The sequence below is a fragment of the Rhipicephalus sanguineus genome, chromosome 3, assembly GCF_013339695.2.
Source record: "Rhipicephalus sanguineus isolate Rsan-2018 chromosome 3, BIME_Rsan_1.4, whole genome shotgun sequence".
NCBI classification, from domain to species: domain Eukaryota; kingdom Metazoa; phylum Arthropoda; class Arachnida; order Ixodida; family Ixodidae; genus Rhipicephalus; species Rhipicephalus sanguineus.
Genome location: NC_051178.1, coordinates 27363108 through 27380977, shown reverse-complemented (window position 1 = coordinate 27380977; position 17870 = coordinate 27363108). Strand labels below are relative to the sequence as shown.

Here is a 17870-nt window from a genome sequence, read left to right as displayed (position 1 = left end):
TGATGCTAAAGCTGTCACCACTTTCATATCCACTGCACTATGAATACCTCTAAATGCAATTTGAAGTTCCCCATCCTGTGTCAAATGACTGCGTTTTATGTATGCAAATTTTCTGATCTGCTTACTCTCTGCGTTATTTATCTGCATTCAATATGGGCACCCTTGCGTTACCTTTGCGTACACACCGGACAGCATGCATACTCTCAAGTGATGTCTTTACTATGTCACATCCCTATTCAATAGGTCGTGAGACTTGTTTTAAATTATCAGTTTACCAACCTGACATTCCTTTAGCAAGCTCAATCATGTAGATATTTAGCTGCAGTCATTTTACAGACATTCAGCATTGCCCAAGATCTGTCTCTTGACATTGTGCCCCTTATTTTTTTTCGTTTAGTTCGATCACTTGCTTCAATCCTTATGTTGTAGCATCTTCAACTGTATCATGACAAAAAAAAAAACAAAAAAAAACAGAGTACCACAACAATGCCATAATGGCTATAGTTGGTGCTTCATTTCCTTGTTTTGTGCTGGTGTGTTACCAGATAACACGTAAAAGGAGACAGCAGTGTATAAAAGGCTTCACAGAAAAAAAAAGAAAAGAAAAAACGATCGCTCTGTTTAGGATCGAACCCACCTGCAACAACACTCTGCCACCAACCTGCGGCGTTAGCAACCCTACACCACACAGTACACACCGGTCGCTTGCTTATTTCTAGGAGAAAAGTTGGAGCAGAATATGTGCGAGTGCTTGGTACGATGTGCGATCGTATTTATTATTTAAGCAGATATTACGCGATCGTATCTCGCCTGGCGTCGCTCGCTTTTGTCCTCTCTCTGCGCTGTTGGTTGTTCATTCGCTCAGCGCGTGACATCATGAAGTTTTATGTGTCATCACTGCAGGATACTGGCTTTTGGTGAAGCTGTTGGGTCGCCCAGTCACAAGGCTTGAGCAGCTGAAGCTTGATCCCCAAAGCTCTTTTGCCATTTAGTCGGTCATCGCGCGAAATCAGTACGACGTACGCCGCCAAACCCCCTGCATCTAGGCTATGTGCCGCACTGATTCGAGACGTGCTAGTCGATATCTCACTCGATCCCAAATTCAGCACGGGATTTCGATCAATTGCCTAAGCGAACGAGCGGCGACACCAGCTGATCACGAAAGCTTGCTACATTTTCCTTCGACGTAACAAATACCTGTCTTGTGTAAAAGCTTTACTACTTTATAGTAGCCCTACGGTTCATTGAGAATGTAGAGCTTTGCTTCGGAGGAAAACATCGCCGACAGAAACGTAAAGTCGCACAACTACGTGCGTGCTGGCAGAAGCCTGTCGTCTGCTATAACAACAACAAACAATACAGATCTGCTGAAAGAGTATTTGACTTGCGCCGTAGCAAAATGTTCTTTAAAATAAGTTGGTAGTTTTATTTTTATACTATTCTGCCTAATAATATGCATTCACTGTTAATTGAACTCTTCGATGGTTTTGTTTTCTCTCTTTTTAAAGAAAAGAAAAATGTAAGTCAAATCCATCCACAGCCAAAGCCAATATGCTATCTTTCTTTGTGTTGTCGCGCTCGGCGTCTCGTTACCTCCACTGGAACTTCAAGGCAAAAGCATTAATTTCGTGTGCGAAAGCGCCGTCCATCGTTTGTGCCATGGTGTAAAGCTTGCGCGCAATTCTCGTGGTTCTGGGAGCTTCGGTCAAGTACGAGCTGTTCAAGGAATCGGCGGAAGACTCCGCATGTGATGGCCGACTCCCGTGGCTGCCTACTGCACCGCTGCATGAAAGAAGCTAAAGGTAAGTGGCACAGGATATTTTGCAAAGTATGCAACTTAGTGCAATGCTGTGTTACGGCATACGGACGAAACGTTGTAAAGACTCAGCCTTACGCACCTCTATGGGTGACCGACATTGTGCGCGTTACCGATTCGCCTTGACGACGCTCGTTTGAGCAGAGCCATGGCGCATTGGCACGGTCGTACGGAAGCAAATATGTAACAACCGAGAGAATATGCATGTGTATGATGATCGATTTTTGTTATGTGTATTGTAGTGAGCGGCACTTGCGTTGCATCGTTGTTAAAATCTGCAACGCGATTTACAGTTTGTCAACATCGTGTTCACGTTCGTGTGCGATATAACTTGCAACTTGGCTTATTTCTGCTTGCCTAGCGTCGAAGTGGTGGTAATAAGCAGAAATTCATGAAATGTTTATTATGCAATTTAACTGTGGCTTGAGTTAGTTAAACGTAGTTTTTGATGAAACAGTAACCTGGACCCGTGCCTCGGAGTGTAGAGACGTTCGTGCTGTCTGTGTGTATGCGTGTGCATCACCTTTGCTTGTTAGTAATATTGTACCAATGAGCATCCACGTTTCACATCGTACAGTCATGAAAACTGGCATGCAGACTTCATATTCTGCCAGAGTGTTGCTGTTTACACTGAATGTACTGTCAGCATGCAATTGTATACATTAAGCTACCAGTGGTATAATTAGCATAGTCCTGTGGTGCTTGCTGATGAAAGGATGTATACTGACGAGGCAGAAGATTCTCTGATAAGGCTAGTTAGCTCATCAGGCGTGTGTTTTAGCGCAAATGGGACATGAAAAGAAATAGGACACGTAATGACAGGACCAGCGCTGTTACAAGTCTCCCTTCTCTCCGTATCTTATTGGACTACAGCATCTGTGTTTGTATAGCTATAGCAGCTGGCTTTGTGTTATGCTATTCTTGTGTATGTAATGCTACAGTACTAATCAAAATAGATGGTGAATATAAAACATGCTCTTCGACAGAACAAACTGCTACACTGAACACTTAAAGGGGTGGTGCCACCAAATTTTCAGGCTATAAAAAGCCTGCTGCTGTAGGCTTCCTCTGTATGCAAGGACACCCTGCACGAAGTGTTGGACACAGCAAATGTTTATAATATATTTAATTTGCTTCCAAAGTGTGCCCAAGTTCTTGAAATCGAGGCCCAATGCTAGTGCATCTGACGCAGACGTCACTGTGTAGGAAGTGTAACGAAAGATTTCGTGACGTGTAATTAGCGGTGACCCACAGCACTGCTGCACCGACAAAGCCAAGAGAGTGCCGGCTACGAACCTACACTCACTCATTTTTCTCAGCGTGTTGCCGAACTAGCCAAGCTTGCTGGTATTTTGCAAAATGCTTCACATCATTACGCGAACCAATGACAATACAGAATGTTAGTTTGTTCGCACGCTTTGCATTAGCATACCGGGTTACCGTAGCCGTAAACGTGCGAGGCTAAATAAGTAGGGCCACCTGGCAGCAGGAAGATAAACCAGGCAAGCACCGAATCCGCCTTTTCAATTTTCCTGTGCTGCCCTCAGCCGTTGGTAGGGGCCGGGACAAACCGGTATCGCCAGAAGAAAAGCCTCCGAGATGAAGAGACGTTTCGTAACTATTCCGCTGGGGAAGGGTGCACGCACCGTGGCATCGCGAAAGAGGCAGCTTGTTGTTGCAAAAACCTAGTGTGTTCTACTTCTCTGCCGGAGTAAGTTCTCGGCAACGGTGTAGTACTGAATGCGTTGCCTTTTGAAAAAATTTTTCACCGTGGTCACTCAGCGAAGACAAAGAAACGCGCCTATAATTGTGGTTGCACAAAAAGTCACAAGATGTCGATACCGTTGTCCAGTAACCTGGTATTCCACAAACACCTCTGCATATTCTGGAATGCCGTACACTAATGTTCTCTATGAGAAAATTTTAGCAAGTGTTGAAGGCGTCCGGACAGTTGCTTGCGTGTGTTACAGTTTTGTGGGCCCAGGTGTTCAAACTTCCTACACAGTGACATCAGTGTTTAACTCGGCCCCCAGAAACCCAAAGTCATTCGCATAAATAAGGCAGGCATTACATTATTTATCAGGAATATATTGATTTTGGAGCATGCATCATGTTTCATGGAGCACTAAGAAACGTTTGCCACAAGGAATGTGCAAGCCGCAAATTTTATGGCACCACCCCTTTAACAAAAGCCCGCTGCATGCTCAGTTGCCACTTGCTTGAGCATTTTTTAAACATATTCCCATTCCTCACCACACTGACACGTCTCATTAAGGGCAACGTCACCATGGTTTGAGTCTCTTTTGAAAAAATATCAAGCTGCATATAGGATGCTTCTGTGTCTAATATCGGTGTCACACGTGCACTTTTGATCGTGATCAAGGTCGATCCAGATCAGATTTCTTGATCGCGATCAAAAATCATCGCTGCTACACGGACCAAACTAATCTGGATAGAGTTTGGTACAGACAATTCCAATCGCGATCTGAGCCAGATCTCGATGCGCAGATCGTGATGGTCTTGATCTTGATCGGGCCTGATCGCGATTAGACATGACCGTGTAGCAGCGCCTGATCCTGATCGAGCCTAATTCGTATCGCCCCTGATCGCAGTCAAAATTGCTCGTGTGACACCAGTATTACATGTATATCATAACATTAATGACTACCAACAGACAACCAAGGCAAGGAAAGCATTGGGGATGTTATTTGTAGTAATTATGATATAAATGTGAAGAAATTAAAGTGGATGAATGGACAACTTGCCACCATCAGGGACTGAATGAACCTGCAATGTTGAAGTAATGTGTCCGATCCTTTACCAAATAAGGTACGACAATGGTCGTCCTCCCGTACACTTTATTGGGTATATCTGTGTATTTAAACCTGAGAGTGTTAGCCAATGCCGCTCGTAGCCATGGTGGCGAATGTGGAACATCCTTTTTTTTTTTTCTTGCTGGTATCACATATCACATGGCACATGATCTTAATTTCTTGACATTTATATCATAATTACTACAAATGATGTCTCCTATATCTTCCTTGGCATGATTGTCTGTTGGTTGTCTCTATGTTGTGTCTAACGAAGAAAATGATCCCTTAAATTCGCTTTGTTTTTTTAAAGGTATATATATAACTCAGAAATATCAGGTAAACTATACTCCCATCTCACAAGTTGGTCGCACTGCTGTGGAGACTGCTTAGCCAATAGGAAAAGTTAAAATCTCTCATAATGTATTCATCCGTGCTGTGCTGGCTGCTTTGCATCTCCATTTTGTCTAAAGGCACTTGTTTGGCAAGTAAAGCCAGCATATGGCAGCACAGGAAAAAACAAAGCATTGCGGCATCGCTTGAAGCGGGTGCCTTCTGAGTCAAATTTTTCAACTCGTCATTGTGCACTGTTGCCCATAATGTCTAAAGTGATGCTTTTTATTTGATTTATATTTGTGTCCTGGCACTTCAACAGCAATGTGTTTGCGAATATTTTGCATTGTTTCAAAGATACACCTCAAATTCTTAGCAGGTGTGAGCGAACAAGCACCTGATCTCAATAATAAAAACAAAACTTACCTTATGCTTTGCCCTCAGCATCAGATGACACAACGTGATAGTTGATTGCATAGTTTATATTTTGATGTCAAGATAGTGGGCAAGTAGCAATCATGAGATTGGATCAAATCAGGTGGTCACATCTGATGGATGCGGCCACGTCGCTTTATAATCACAATCACCAGCAGTTACCTCTTTAATAATTAGTCCTAGGACGTACGTGCAAAGTGGGATTAGTGTGTCACATATCGCTCTGACGTAGCATGTGCCAAACAAATGCGAACGTCTCGACCTTGCCAATTCTAAGGCAGTGGTATGTAGAGCTATGTTTTGCTTCATAAGCATGTGGCTTGCTTACACCTCATAGCTTCCACATTGCTGCAACGAGCTTGTGAGATGAAGTATAGTTGTCGATAGTGAAAAACGAGGAAAAATAATTGAACTGCTTATATTACAACAACGAAATCCATTCAGGATGAATCAGTCCTCAAGAAAGTAGTTCATGGGGAGATGGAAGCTTGAGGAGGTGGAAAATGCTTGAACGCGGGGTGTCACTGGAGCCAACGTTTCAAGAAGTGGTCTCGTCTTCTTCAAGGTAGTTGCTATCATGAAGAAGACAAGACCACGTGTTGAAACATTGGCTCCAGCAACACCCTGAAGGATTTTTCATCTCCTAAAGAAGGTGTGATATTTGGGAAAAATTCACAGAAAAGATCAGCAGGAGGAGCTGTTGCCACTTTAATGTGAAAGAGATTTCATGCTTCCGATAGGTGGGTAGACATTGTCTAGTGGCTACGACATACGCACAGTGTATAATCGTGTGGGAAGGTGCTTTCTCTACGTGTTGTCGTGAGATGTGTTTTCAAACAAAGCAACTGTTTATTGTCACTTTGTCACCTATTGATAAAGATCGCTTAAAATAGGTGCCGTGCAGGAATCGGTACAAGCCTCTTACTTTTGAGTGACTGATTAACCTTTTCAACAGATGAATGTTCATTTCAAATAAAATAATGAAAGCTCTAAAAGTTTTATTCATAATACAGCTGGTGTGTTTTAACAATATACCGTGATACTGTTAAATGCTATCGATGTGCTCGAGTAATGCGTAATGTGACAAAAATAATAGTATTTGACCTCAGAGACTGCATATGCACATTTACACAACTTCAAATGTGTGTGGCTTTGAGAGCATGGTAAAAGTTTCTGGACAAGCTTTTGTTTCACTCCTAGTGAGCGTTCTGGCAGTGCTCGCTATGTGGGAAGTTATGTTGTCACGGCATAATTGGACGTTTCATTGTCAGCCGACTCACCTCGCTTAAGCCCTGCATCCCGTTCATCTTAAGCTGTGTGGCTCAGTTCCTTTTTAATATGCTGTTTTTCTGTGAGGGGGGGGAGAGGGAGACGCACGCTTCTGTCACACAATGTGACTTGAAGATTAGCTTTTGATTGTTAGAAGACATATTTCACATTCTGAAAAAACCAGCAGAATGTGCCACTGTCAGTGTTGCCTCTTCTTGTGGGACAAGTTGTGTATTGGAGAATCGGTCATTCTGCTGTTACATGGAGGGGTGTTTGTAGCAAGTGGCACTTAATACATTTTGTTAACTTCAGACTGAGTTATCTGTGAAATGATGCTTTCATACAGAAAGTATTACATAGGCCAGAGTGCACATGCCTTGGTGGCAAGTAGAAGCACAAAAACAAAACCAAATGGCTGTTCAGCATGAAACTAAGGTCACTCTATACATTTGGCTTGAGCTCTATGATGTGGCACATTCTGGATTTTACAGTGGCACAGCTCATATACACCTGATTGTGTTGAGTGGTATACTGACTGTAATATAAAAAGATGGGACAAAGGGTTATGTATTAAAAGAGCACTGACACAAAATTTTGAAGCTGATATAACTTGTATGATAGATTGGTGTTGACACACACGCGCACATCATCTACAAAATATCGATAATTAATATAGCCTAGAACATATTTAGAATAAATTTTAAAGTGTGTGCCATGCAACTGGGCGCAAAATGGAGCTTTGTGAAATCACTTTGGTGTGTATGTAAACCAACAGCCATCTACATCACGAGTTTGTGCAGGCTGCCATGACCCTTATGTGCGCTCTAACCAGCAGTTGTCAACGCGGTGCTGACGTGCAGTCACAATCTGCGGCATGCATTGTGAGTGCGTTGCTGTTTTGTGTGTTCATGTGGCCAGCTGTGTTTACAAACCACGCTAGACCCCACCTCTCTCATCACTCTCTGAAACCGAAATTGCGACTAGGTGCTATAAATATGTGTCCAAATGATTCATCGTTGTGTGCTCTAGCAAACAAGATTTCCAGTCGTGATTAGCGTGTCATTAGCTGATTATTTCAACAGGAAAAAGCGAGATGTAAAATTTTTGTGTCAGTACTTTTTTAATAAGATAATTTTTTATGAATACTTGTTGCTGGAATAACTGCTACATGCTTTCTTGAATACACAAAATTCATAACTACCATAGAAGGAGATGAGACTTGTCTCATTGTTGGCTCATCTCCCTTCTATTGTTGTTGTGCATCTTGTGTATTACAGAGGTAATTTTGACATATCTTTCAATTTAGTTGCGCAGTTGCAGTTCGTGTTAAGCTTTTTCATTGAGGAAGCTTTCCAGGGCATACAGTTAATGTTGCTTCCCTGTGCAGTTAGAGTTGTGGCTGTGCTGAAATGACCTTAGTACTTTTCTCATATACGGTAGAGAGTAATCATGCATCGTCAAGGTCATGTGCAACATTGGGCGGATCGGGGTAGTTCAGAAAAAATAAAATAAAGGTTGTAATTGCAGAGCCTTACCTATTAAGACATTTTATGAGTGGAAAGCAGTGCTTATAAGATGGAGCAAGAAAGGAGATCACAGCTTTGATTAACAACCAGATGTGTTGATCTTCCAGTCTGCATTTATATACTGCACCACTAACGCAAGGAAACAAAAAAAGAAGTGAAGGCTCAGCCTGTGCAGAGGCATCAATCAATAGGACAGCAATTCTATTTCCTTCGGAAGCAGGGAAATCAAGGGTAGGCTTACACATGCCTTGCCACGATTGTGGATATAAGTTTCTGAAATGAGACGCACTCATCTTATCGTATCAAGAATAGCGGCAAGGCATGTGTAAGCCTTCCTTCGATTTGCCGACTTCTGAAGGACATGGAATTGCCATCCCATTGATCACTTTATTTCCTCTGCGCAGGCTGAGTCTGTTTTTTTTTTCTGTTTCACTGCGTTACTGGTGCAGTATATATGTGCTGACTGGAAGAATAAAACACATTTGGTTATTGGACAGTGCCATTGGGGGGGTCTGTGTCCTTTCTTGTCCCGTCTTTTTAGCACTGTTTTCCACTTGTAAATATGAACCAACCAGCCAAAATGAGTACCCTACCTTTAAAAAAGGATGCCTGGGTTGGCCTATTGGAAATCGGTTTTTTGCTTCTACAGAAATTCCAATGTAAGATTTTGCAGTTTTAAAGACCTCATGTGCGGCCTTGTGCAGATTGACCTTGGCCGAGGAATTTTAATGGAAAACCAGAAGTGGCAGTGGCTTCCAGAAGAAACCGAGGGCTCCCTTGCTTTCTCAGAGAGAAAGAGCAAAGGCACTGTGGCGCATCGAAAACCTGCACAACTAGAGCATCCCTGGTTCACCATGCTGCTCTTTCATCAAAGAGGAAGGTCATCATCCTCAGAGAAGCTTCATGCACTGAAGCGTGAGTCTCTGAATCATATTTTTGTTCTGTTACAGGCAGAAAACACTGAGATTCAGCCAGGATGTCTAGAATGAGTAAGGGTGACAAGTGTGGAGATTTTCTTGCCGGGCAGTGTCGCATTTTGCACCAGTGCCGTTAGTGGCCGTGAGAGGTGCCGCTGTTTAGAGTTGCAGATAGCCACAGCTGCCGTTGCAGATTACCGTGGCCTTGTCCGAGACCTCAGTAAATGTGCTAGTGTGCTCAGTCATTGCTTTGTGCACTGCCAGAGCATTTGACACCACTTGTTTTTTATCCGCATCATTCCGATGTTGCCACAGCAGCTGTTTAATGTGGCCCATCACCCCTGTGTAGATGCTCTCCCAGTCTGCACACGGGTTCTTGTAAGCAACATCAGGAAAGTCTTCTTTCGGCAGCTTGTCCTTTCCACTTATGAGTGCATGCCTCAGTTGGTTCACAGAAATGTCAGCAACCTCAGCGTCATAGTTACACAGCACGCATGATGAGGTCTCACTTATCCTGTACACGTGAGGTATGGAAGCACGTTTCTTCTGTTGGGCACTGGCAGGCTGGGAGGTTTTGGACAAACTGTTTACCACATCTTTTAGGAACGCAGGAGTGTAACTGTTTGTCGGAAAGTCCCTTTCGCTTTTCTACATATAGGAAGTCAGGTCTTCATGTTTCGTGCAAATACAACATAACGATCCAAGACGACAACTACTGACCTTGGCAAGCGTCAGAATGACGCTTGCCAAGGTCAGTAGTTGTCGTCTTGGCTGGTACATTGGCTGGTACTTGAACATTTGGCAAGCGTCAGAATGACGCTTGCCAAATGTTGAAGTAGCAGCCAATGTATGTACTCTTTCTGTAGACGTAGAAGGAAAGTGCTCCATTGTTCCTTTTTGCCAACACATCCCAAAAAGGCAGTTTCTAGTCAGCCTCCACCTATCCTGCGACCTCAATTAGATCTTTATAGTTTAGTTGTGTGATGAAGCTTCTAAAGCAGCCAAGCTTAATCACTCAGAAAAAATAGTCTACATAATACACCAAATACTTGGTGTTGTGCTGAAAAGCGAGGGCAGGCGGGCTTTTCCAGCCGCTGCATCATCAGATTCACAGTGGTCACTGAGACAGGCACCCATTGGTGTGTCGCGTACTTGCCTGTAGTGGGCTTTTTCAAAACTTAAGTAGGTGTTACCCAGGCAAAAAACTGAGGTGCCTCCTCAAGTCGGGGGCATCAGTTGCAGACCTTTCTTGTTGGGCCAACCAGTGCCAAGAGCAGCAGCATACACCCCAGTGGTCGTATTAGTCCGAATGTAAGTGAACAGAACTGTACACTTCCATTCCCATTGACATGGTTGTTGACAAGCAAGTCCACTGCTCTTCAATAGTTGCCTCTCTCTCTTGGTTCCTGCTGTGTATCTGACAATGCAGAGGCTCCAAAATAACTCTCACTTTTGGTCCAATGCCAAGAGTTTTTGTGTGCTACATGGAGGATTTTTTTAGCGTGATTAAGTGTTTTGCTTAGGAGCTTTCACCATGCATCAAAACAACCAAGCAGATTCCATTCAGTTCACGGGGGTGATAGGGCAGACCACATGCCAGCTTTTTGGATGTGTTTCTAGAAAGGGACTTGGCACATTCTTTCAACGTTTACAAAAAGAGTACGCATACTGGCTGTCTGGACTTCATGTCCCTACATCCTGACACTCGTCAAAGAAAAGTACTTGCCTTTCCATTGGACTACTCACATTTGCACGAAATCTGAAGACTAGACTTCCAACATGCAGGCAGGACCTTTTGATGAAGGTTACCCTCCCGAGTTCATGAATGGTCTGGGACACCGTTTGCCCATTTCCAGCCTCCCCGTTTTTGACATGGGAGTTGCGCTCCCTTTCCTCGAGTGCAAGTTATCACAGGTGCTGTGTAAATATAACATTGGGGTTGCTGAAATTCCCATGTGCAAACTGTGGCACGCACTCGTAAAAGAAAAGGACTAGCTGCCAAAATACTTCTCTGGCATTTTGTACATCTCCTGAGCGGACTAGGTAGGAGACCGTGTCTACCTTGAAGAGATAGCCAACTTTAACCGCAGTTGCGCCAACATAAGAACGATGCAGATAAGAAAAAAGTGACATTAAAAGCACTGTCAGAGCACACAGCAACGACTAAGTACGAAGGAGTCGAGGTGAACTCTAGCGTAATGACAGAAACTGGAAGTCACACCTGTATCTGTAATTCCTTGTGGGTGATTCCATGAGAGATCGTACATGCATGTCCGATCGATATTTTTGTTTTGTCAGGTTTTTTTTTATGTCTTGCGTGGGTACATTCAGTGTCCATGCAACTGAAATTTCTAAACTCTCCCAGCGGGGCAAAAAAAATGTGGTGGCATGCAATACTTACCGCAATATTTTCCAACTTACGAACAAAGCAAATGAGGACATACGATATTGAAACCGTGTTTTGACTGACTTAAGTGCTCTTAGATAAAAAAAAATTGTAAAAATTGAGACCAGAGTTTTCTTTTTCTGAAATGAGCTTTTTTTTATATAAAATCTTGCTTCTTCAACTACTTTTTTCTTCTTTTGCATGGCCTGTAGAAAACAGGTCTTTTGCAAAAATGTTGCAAAGGCTTTGTTTTATATTCGACACTTTTTTGGCGTTTCTCTGTGAAATAGCAAACGCATCAAGGCACATCAAAGTTTGCAAACTTTTTTTACTTGGGCCATGTTTGCCATTTTTTCACATTTTTTCTCTGTTGAAGACAGCATAAGGAAAGCATGGATGTAATTCAGAGTGACACGTATTGAAACCAGCAGCAAAAATTTTTTACACGTTTATAACTCACGAAATTTGGCTGCGAAATCTGAAAATATTGTGGTAAGCAAAAAGGGACACCTGTGCCATCACCTTCAAATATTTTTTTGCCGTGCTGGGAGCGTTTTTTGAAATAAAATTTTCGGTCCCATGCGCTTTGATTGTGCCCACACAGCACAAAAAGAAACAGACAAAATAAAAATATCTCCTGTACATGCACATTCGAGCTCTCGTGGAATCACCCTTGAGATATGTTAATGACAACAGACAATAATGCCAAGGAAAGTATAGGGTCTCATAGCGAGGATCTCGTTCTGGCAGACTTGATGCCTTCAGGTAGTATGCGAGGGATTATTGGTCAGCTGCCAGCTCGTAAAAAGATCACGTGTGACGTGATGCCAACAGGCAGGAAAAGAGTGTTCCACACTCGCCGTCATGGCTGCGATCGGCGCTGACTAACACTCCCAGGTTTAAATTCACATATATACTTCAAAAAGTGGATGAAGGGATGACCGCCGCCGTAGCTCAGTGGTAGAGCATCGGACGCGTTATTCGAAAGTCCCTGCCGGCGGCAAATTTTCTTTTCGTCCACTTTACTTCCTTCACATTTATATTCTAATTACTGCAAATAACACCCCTAATACTTTCCTTGACATTATTGTCTGTTAGTTGTCATTAATATTGTGTCTAACAAAGAAAGAACGAGCCCTTAAAAGTCACCTTTCTTTGAGATATGTGTGGTTTTGGCGGTGCTCTTTCTGCCAGTGCTCTCAAAGGCAGAGTGTAACATTGAGTGAGTTGGTACAAAGCTTAGTGAAATATTTGTGGCGCAACTGGGTTTAAGGAAGAAATGTGAGCAAAGACAGGATAGGGCTCAGGACTTTCAACTATTTTATTTTCCGCACATCACCCAAATATATGCATAATTTTTCAGAAATGCGCACACAGACAGGGCACATGACATGTAAACTATTGCACAGTGCTATGAAAAAGTAAGCATGCACTCTTGTACAGAAAGATCGAAGGAACACTGATGCATCCATCCTCTTCTGTATGTGATACGCGTCAAGCACTTCACTTTCTAAGGTTTCCTTGCTTTTTCCTATCACATGCATTTCTCCAAACAGTGGTGTGCAGCAACACAAAGCACAATAATCGATAATACATGGTCCCTTAGGTGATTATTAATGTAGCGGCCGGTGTAGCCTATGTACACTTGCCACAGCTCAACGGCATTTCGTAAACGACACCCACCATGCAACGCGGAACTGGCCTGGTGGGCTTCTTTTTGCACAAAAGCTTGACTTTTTGTGAAAAGATAAGGGCACAAAGCTTCGACAGCTTGTTGGGTGCCGAGAAAGCAACTGGAACATCATGCCTGTATGCAATTTTTGTTGGAATTGTGGGCAATCTTGTGCACGTAAAGGAGAACCAGTGCTCTCTTTCTGCACGGCCTCGGGCTGCCTGTTTCATCTTTTCAACTTCTGTAGCAAAGATTCGAACACACTGGTCAAGACCACCGAAGGAAGCCGGCGCTACCAGCCTTGAAATCTGTAACTGGGAACTGTTGTCCATAGTGTGCTCGCACGACTTCAATAACGCTGACCGGAGACACAGTTTCGCATAGCTCTTTTCATAGTTTTTGAGTGAGCATATTCATAAGGCAGAAGGTCCTTATGGGCACAGGAGCTATACATTAGCACGAATGTATAGCATTTAGTAACAGGTTCATGTCTAAAAACTGCAAATGATTGCTGACCAGTTCTGTGTTGCAGGGTGGGTGTTGTTTATGAAATTTCATTGAGCGTTGGCAAGTCATATATTGGCCGAATCGGCTGCTGCATTAATGATTGCCTGAGGGAGCATGTATTGTCGATTAAGAATGGTATGGGTTCACACGTGCCATTCCATTATGCTTCATGTGGCTGTGCACTGCTGTTTGGAGAAACGCATGGGTAGAAAGCAGAGAAACATTGACATCTGAAGAGCTTGAAGTGTATCACGTACAGAAGGAGATGGATGCATCATTGTTCCTTCAGTCTTTTTGTACAAGAGTGAATGCTCATTTTTTATAGCACTGTGCTATAGATTTTTTTGATAGTGCTGTGTGATAGTCTGCATGCGCTGCGCCCTGCCTGCGTGCATATTTCTGAAAATATGCATATTTTGATGATGTGCGGAAAATAAAACAGTTGGAAGCGTTCCCTTGGACTTACTAAGGTTTCCTGGCATGGTTTCTATGTGCTGTGATTCTAACTAAAGACTATTCAGGGTGATTCCACAAGAGGTCGAACATGCATGTCTGGTCGATATTTTTGTTTGTTTTGTCTGGGTTTTTTTATATGTTATGTGGGCACTTTCAAAGTGCAAGGAACCAAAAAGTTGGTATTTCCAAGAAACACTCCCAGTGCGACAAAAAAGTACCTGAAGATGGCGGCGCAGGCGTCCTGTTTTTGCTCATCGCAATATTTCCAGACTTCATGGCCGAATTTAGCGCAAACTATAAATGTGTTGAAATATTTTTCTGCAGGTCTTAATACGCATTGCTGAGAATTACATTCATGCTTTCTTTATGCTGTGCTCAAAAAGGAAAAAATGGCAAACACAGCCCGAATGAAAAAAGTTTGCTAAGTTTGATGTGCCTAGGCGCGTTTCCTCTTTCATGCAGAAACTTCAAAACAGTGCCAAATATGGAAAAAAGCCTTTGCAACATTTCTGCGAAATATCATTTTGCTACAGGCAGTACAAAAGAATAAAAAATAATTAAAGAAGCGAGTTTTTTCTAAAAAGCTCATTTTCAAATAATAAAATTAAAAAAAACTCCCGTCTCAATTTTGACAAATTTTTTATCGAAGAGCGCTTATGTCAGTCAAAGCACGGTTTCAATATCATATGTCCTCATTTGCTTTGTTCACGAGAGAAATGACCCTTGCTGTGTCACTTCAGTGCCATTGATGGTTGTTATCAGCTTGCATTGTGCGTAAATCAACAGTTTTAATTATTTTGCTGCAGAAAAACTTCACTCTGGTGGCCTGTCTTCAAAAAAAATGTATTCTTAGATTTTATTTATCGAGCGTGTGCGAAGGTGGGCTGCTTCCGCTCTCTAAAGGGCTAATGTGTACGCAGTTTGCAGCCTACAACCTCAACTTATCCCGCCATTATTCGCTAATCAAGAGCACGTGAGACAACGCGAGCACATGATTTAGGTGACTTTGCCATAGCTTGCCTTGCATACCAAACAAAGCATCTGTATGTAGCGACTGGCCAGCGTGCTGTCATGGAGGTGCTTTCTCACTGCCTGCTTCTTTCCCTTCCATTACATGCATTGAACGCTCTAACCATCTTCCCCATTCGACACACACTATGCCTAAATAACATTTGCAAAAAGTTATCTTAGCGATTTCCGAACCGTTTATTTCGCTTCCTGCTATCACATGTTTTTGGCGTCACAAACAATGTCTTCCTGTATCATCTCGACCTTTACCTCAGCGTTTCATCTGCCAGAAAACGTGCAGTGCGGCATCATTAAGCCATAAGTGGCCAAATCTGCCCAATTTATGATGTTTTGTCGGCATTTGCTTAAGTGCTTTCGCACATCGAAAACAGCAGAGGTCACTGGTGGCGCCAGATGGACATTATTCTTAATTTCAACAAGTGTGGCGCACACATTGATTATCACCGTACAAAGCCTTTAGACGTCCTTGGGTCATAGAACACGCGTGAAAGCATGAGCAGTTCTGGAAACTCATTCATGACAGCAGCGCAAAAGTGAAGGAATGTGTGCGACGCTGTTCAGTATAAATGTTTTGGCTTGGTCTAGCTGTTCACTACACTAGATGCGCGCCACCCCTGGGTATTCTGTGCCGATTATTTATGCACTCACAAAAAGAAGATTGCTGAGAAAAACATTTTCGCTGCGTGAGTTTTTTTTTGTTGTTGCTATTTTTGTTGCCTACCTGCGGAAGCTACTGCCACAGGCCGAGAATATTCGCGACATCTACTAGGTCTGCTACCATTGCTTTATGAGTCTTAAGGAAAACCTGTCTACATTTTTGAGAACCGCGATGAGGTAGACCAGGCATTTTTTCCTTGCAATGTCTTTCCGACTAACTTTCCCGTTGGTAATACGTTTCAGTTTTTGTACTCAGTGCGAAAATTTCTGCTCACACAGCATTCGCTTCTGGCCTATTTCAGATGCTTTCCACCAGAGGAGCAGGTGGGAAACGAGTTCTTCCAAGGGAGCGTCTACCGATACCTGGCGGGCAAGCTGAAAGTCATCAGAAGGCCGAATGAATAAATCGTTGGTGGTTCATCTGCATGTACAACCATCAACTGTTGTGTGCACCTTTTTGCAGATCCATATTACTTAGTCACAATCTGTGCCAGTAACACATATCAGTAACTGGCTTTTTGATTGAGGCTTCTTTTATGATGTCTGAAAGTAAGGCATTCTGCATCCAATTAATTACTTCATAAACATGGTTTCATCTGGTTCTACAGACTATATTTCAAGAGAACATGCAACAACACCGAACAAAATTACAATTCAAACGTGTCAAAATATGTATCACGAACTTTATTGTGGTAATTAATTAGCTGAGCAGGTCTATAGCCATGAATCAAGGCACATTGTCGGCGACTCTACTACCAATATCCACACTACTGTGCTGCGTGTATATACCTACATTTCAGTTATATTAGGATATCCATCGATTTTTCTGCGCGATGCAGGACCAAATATTTCAGTGCCGCATCTCCGTATGATACGGATGATCAATATCCGTATCTTACGGATTTCCGTATGATACAGATATCCGTGGTCCATCCGGTCAGCTTGCATTCTAAAGATTTTTGCAGGCTGTTAAAGTAGGAATGACTTCCTGTGTGATGCCAGCTCACACGACAAGACTAAATGGGTTATCTTAAAGGCAGCCTTGTGCTAAAGGAAAGAGGCAGGACCCAGATTCCGATTTTTTTCCAATAGCTAATGGTATTCAGTGTCATGAATACCATTGTCAGTCATGAAACACTACAATACCGGCCAACAGAAGTCAAGTTCTTCATGGCGAGCGCTCTGTTCAAAAGTTCCTGGTTCACTTATAAGCTCTTAGTTTACGAAGGAAGAATATATGTTAGAATCGAAATAAAATGCTGCTCTCAATGTGTATCCTTGTTTAATTATGTTTTCTAACACAATAGGAGTTCAAATTAGGCATTTTGGGTCTAGTAATTTTTATATGTCAAGTGCAGAATGTTCATTTGCACTTGGTACTTTGGTAAAGACAGCGCAAAACAAGGCTTACATAGATGGGTTCAGCGGTTGCTATGCTTGGCGTTGCGGCAGCACCGAAGAGAGGTCCCTGAAAGTCATTATGAAAGTAGCCGTGATCACCGTATCTTTGCTCAGCAAAGGCACGAGAGAGTAGGCAACTCAGAATAGCCTGAAAAAAAGAACAGTTTGCACATACAAGCAGTTGAATTTGCGCCCCCTGCAGAGCGGTTTAAAAATGCCATACATTTGCGTCAGCAAACAATGTCGTATTAATGCAGCAAAAGGTCATCTCAATTATCTGTCGCGAACCTTGACTATATTAAACTGCTGCAACTTGGTGCGCTGGGTTTTTTATTTTTGACAATGTGCGCATAACTAGGGGCCTGCAAAATCTAATGCGAAATAGCATTTCCATAATGCACAATACATGCGGAAGAAAGGCTCACAGCTGCTTCAAAGTTTCACATCTGCTAGAATTTATGCCGTAATAAAGAGGTGATTTCGCTTTCCGAGAACATATTCGTAGCCCACCGTCAAACTGAAAGCACTTACTACTGCGATCATGTTTCACTTTTCCGACGAAACGAAAGTAGTACAGCCTGAGATACTCGGAGGATTCTGAGGGCTCAGTCGCCGGATACGCCTTTTTATAGCGCGTGGCCGCTGTCTCTTGCTCT

At 42.8% G+C, this 17870-nt stretch overlaps 1 long non-coding RNA gene across 3 annotated transcripts in view; it reads left to right on the top strand.

The window, feature by feature from the left end:
* LOC119386515 (uncharacterized) overlaps window positions 1–16344 on the top strand; it is an 18605-nt gene extending 2261 nt beyond the window's left edge. The window contains exons 1-4 of one of the 3 annotated variants that reach the window (XR_005182306.2): window positions 1708–1802; window positions 7464–7544; window positions 8894–9104; window positions 16116–16344. This is a non-coding gene — a long non-coding RNA (uncharacterized LOC119386515). Of the gene's footprint in view, window positions 1–1695; window positions 1803–7463; window positions 7545–8893; window positions 9105–16115 lie in introns of those variants that run through there. The other 2 variants (XR_005182305.2, XR_005182307.2) reach the window with 2 other exon arrangements.
* Window positions 16345–17870: the final 1526 nt, after the last annotated feature.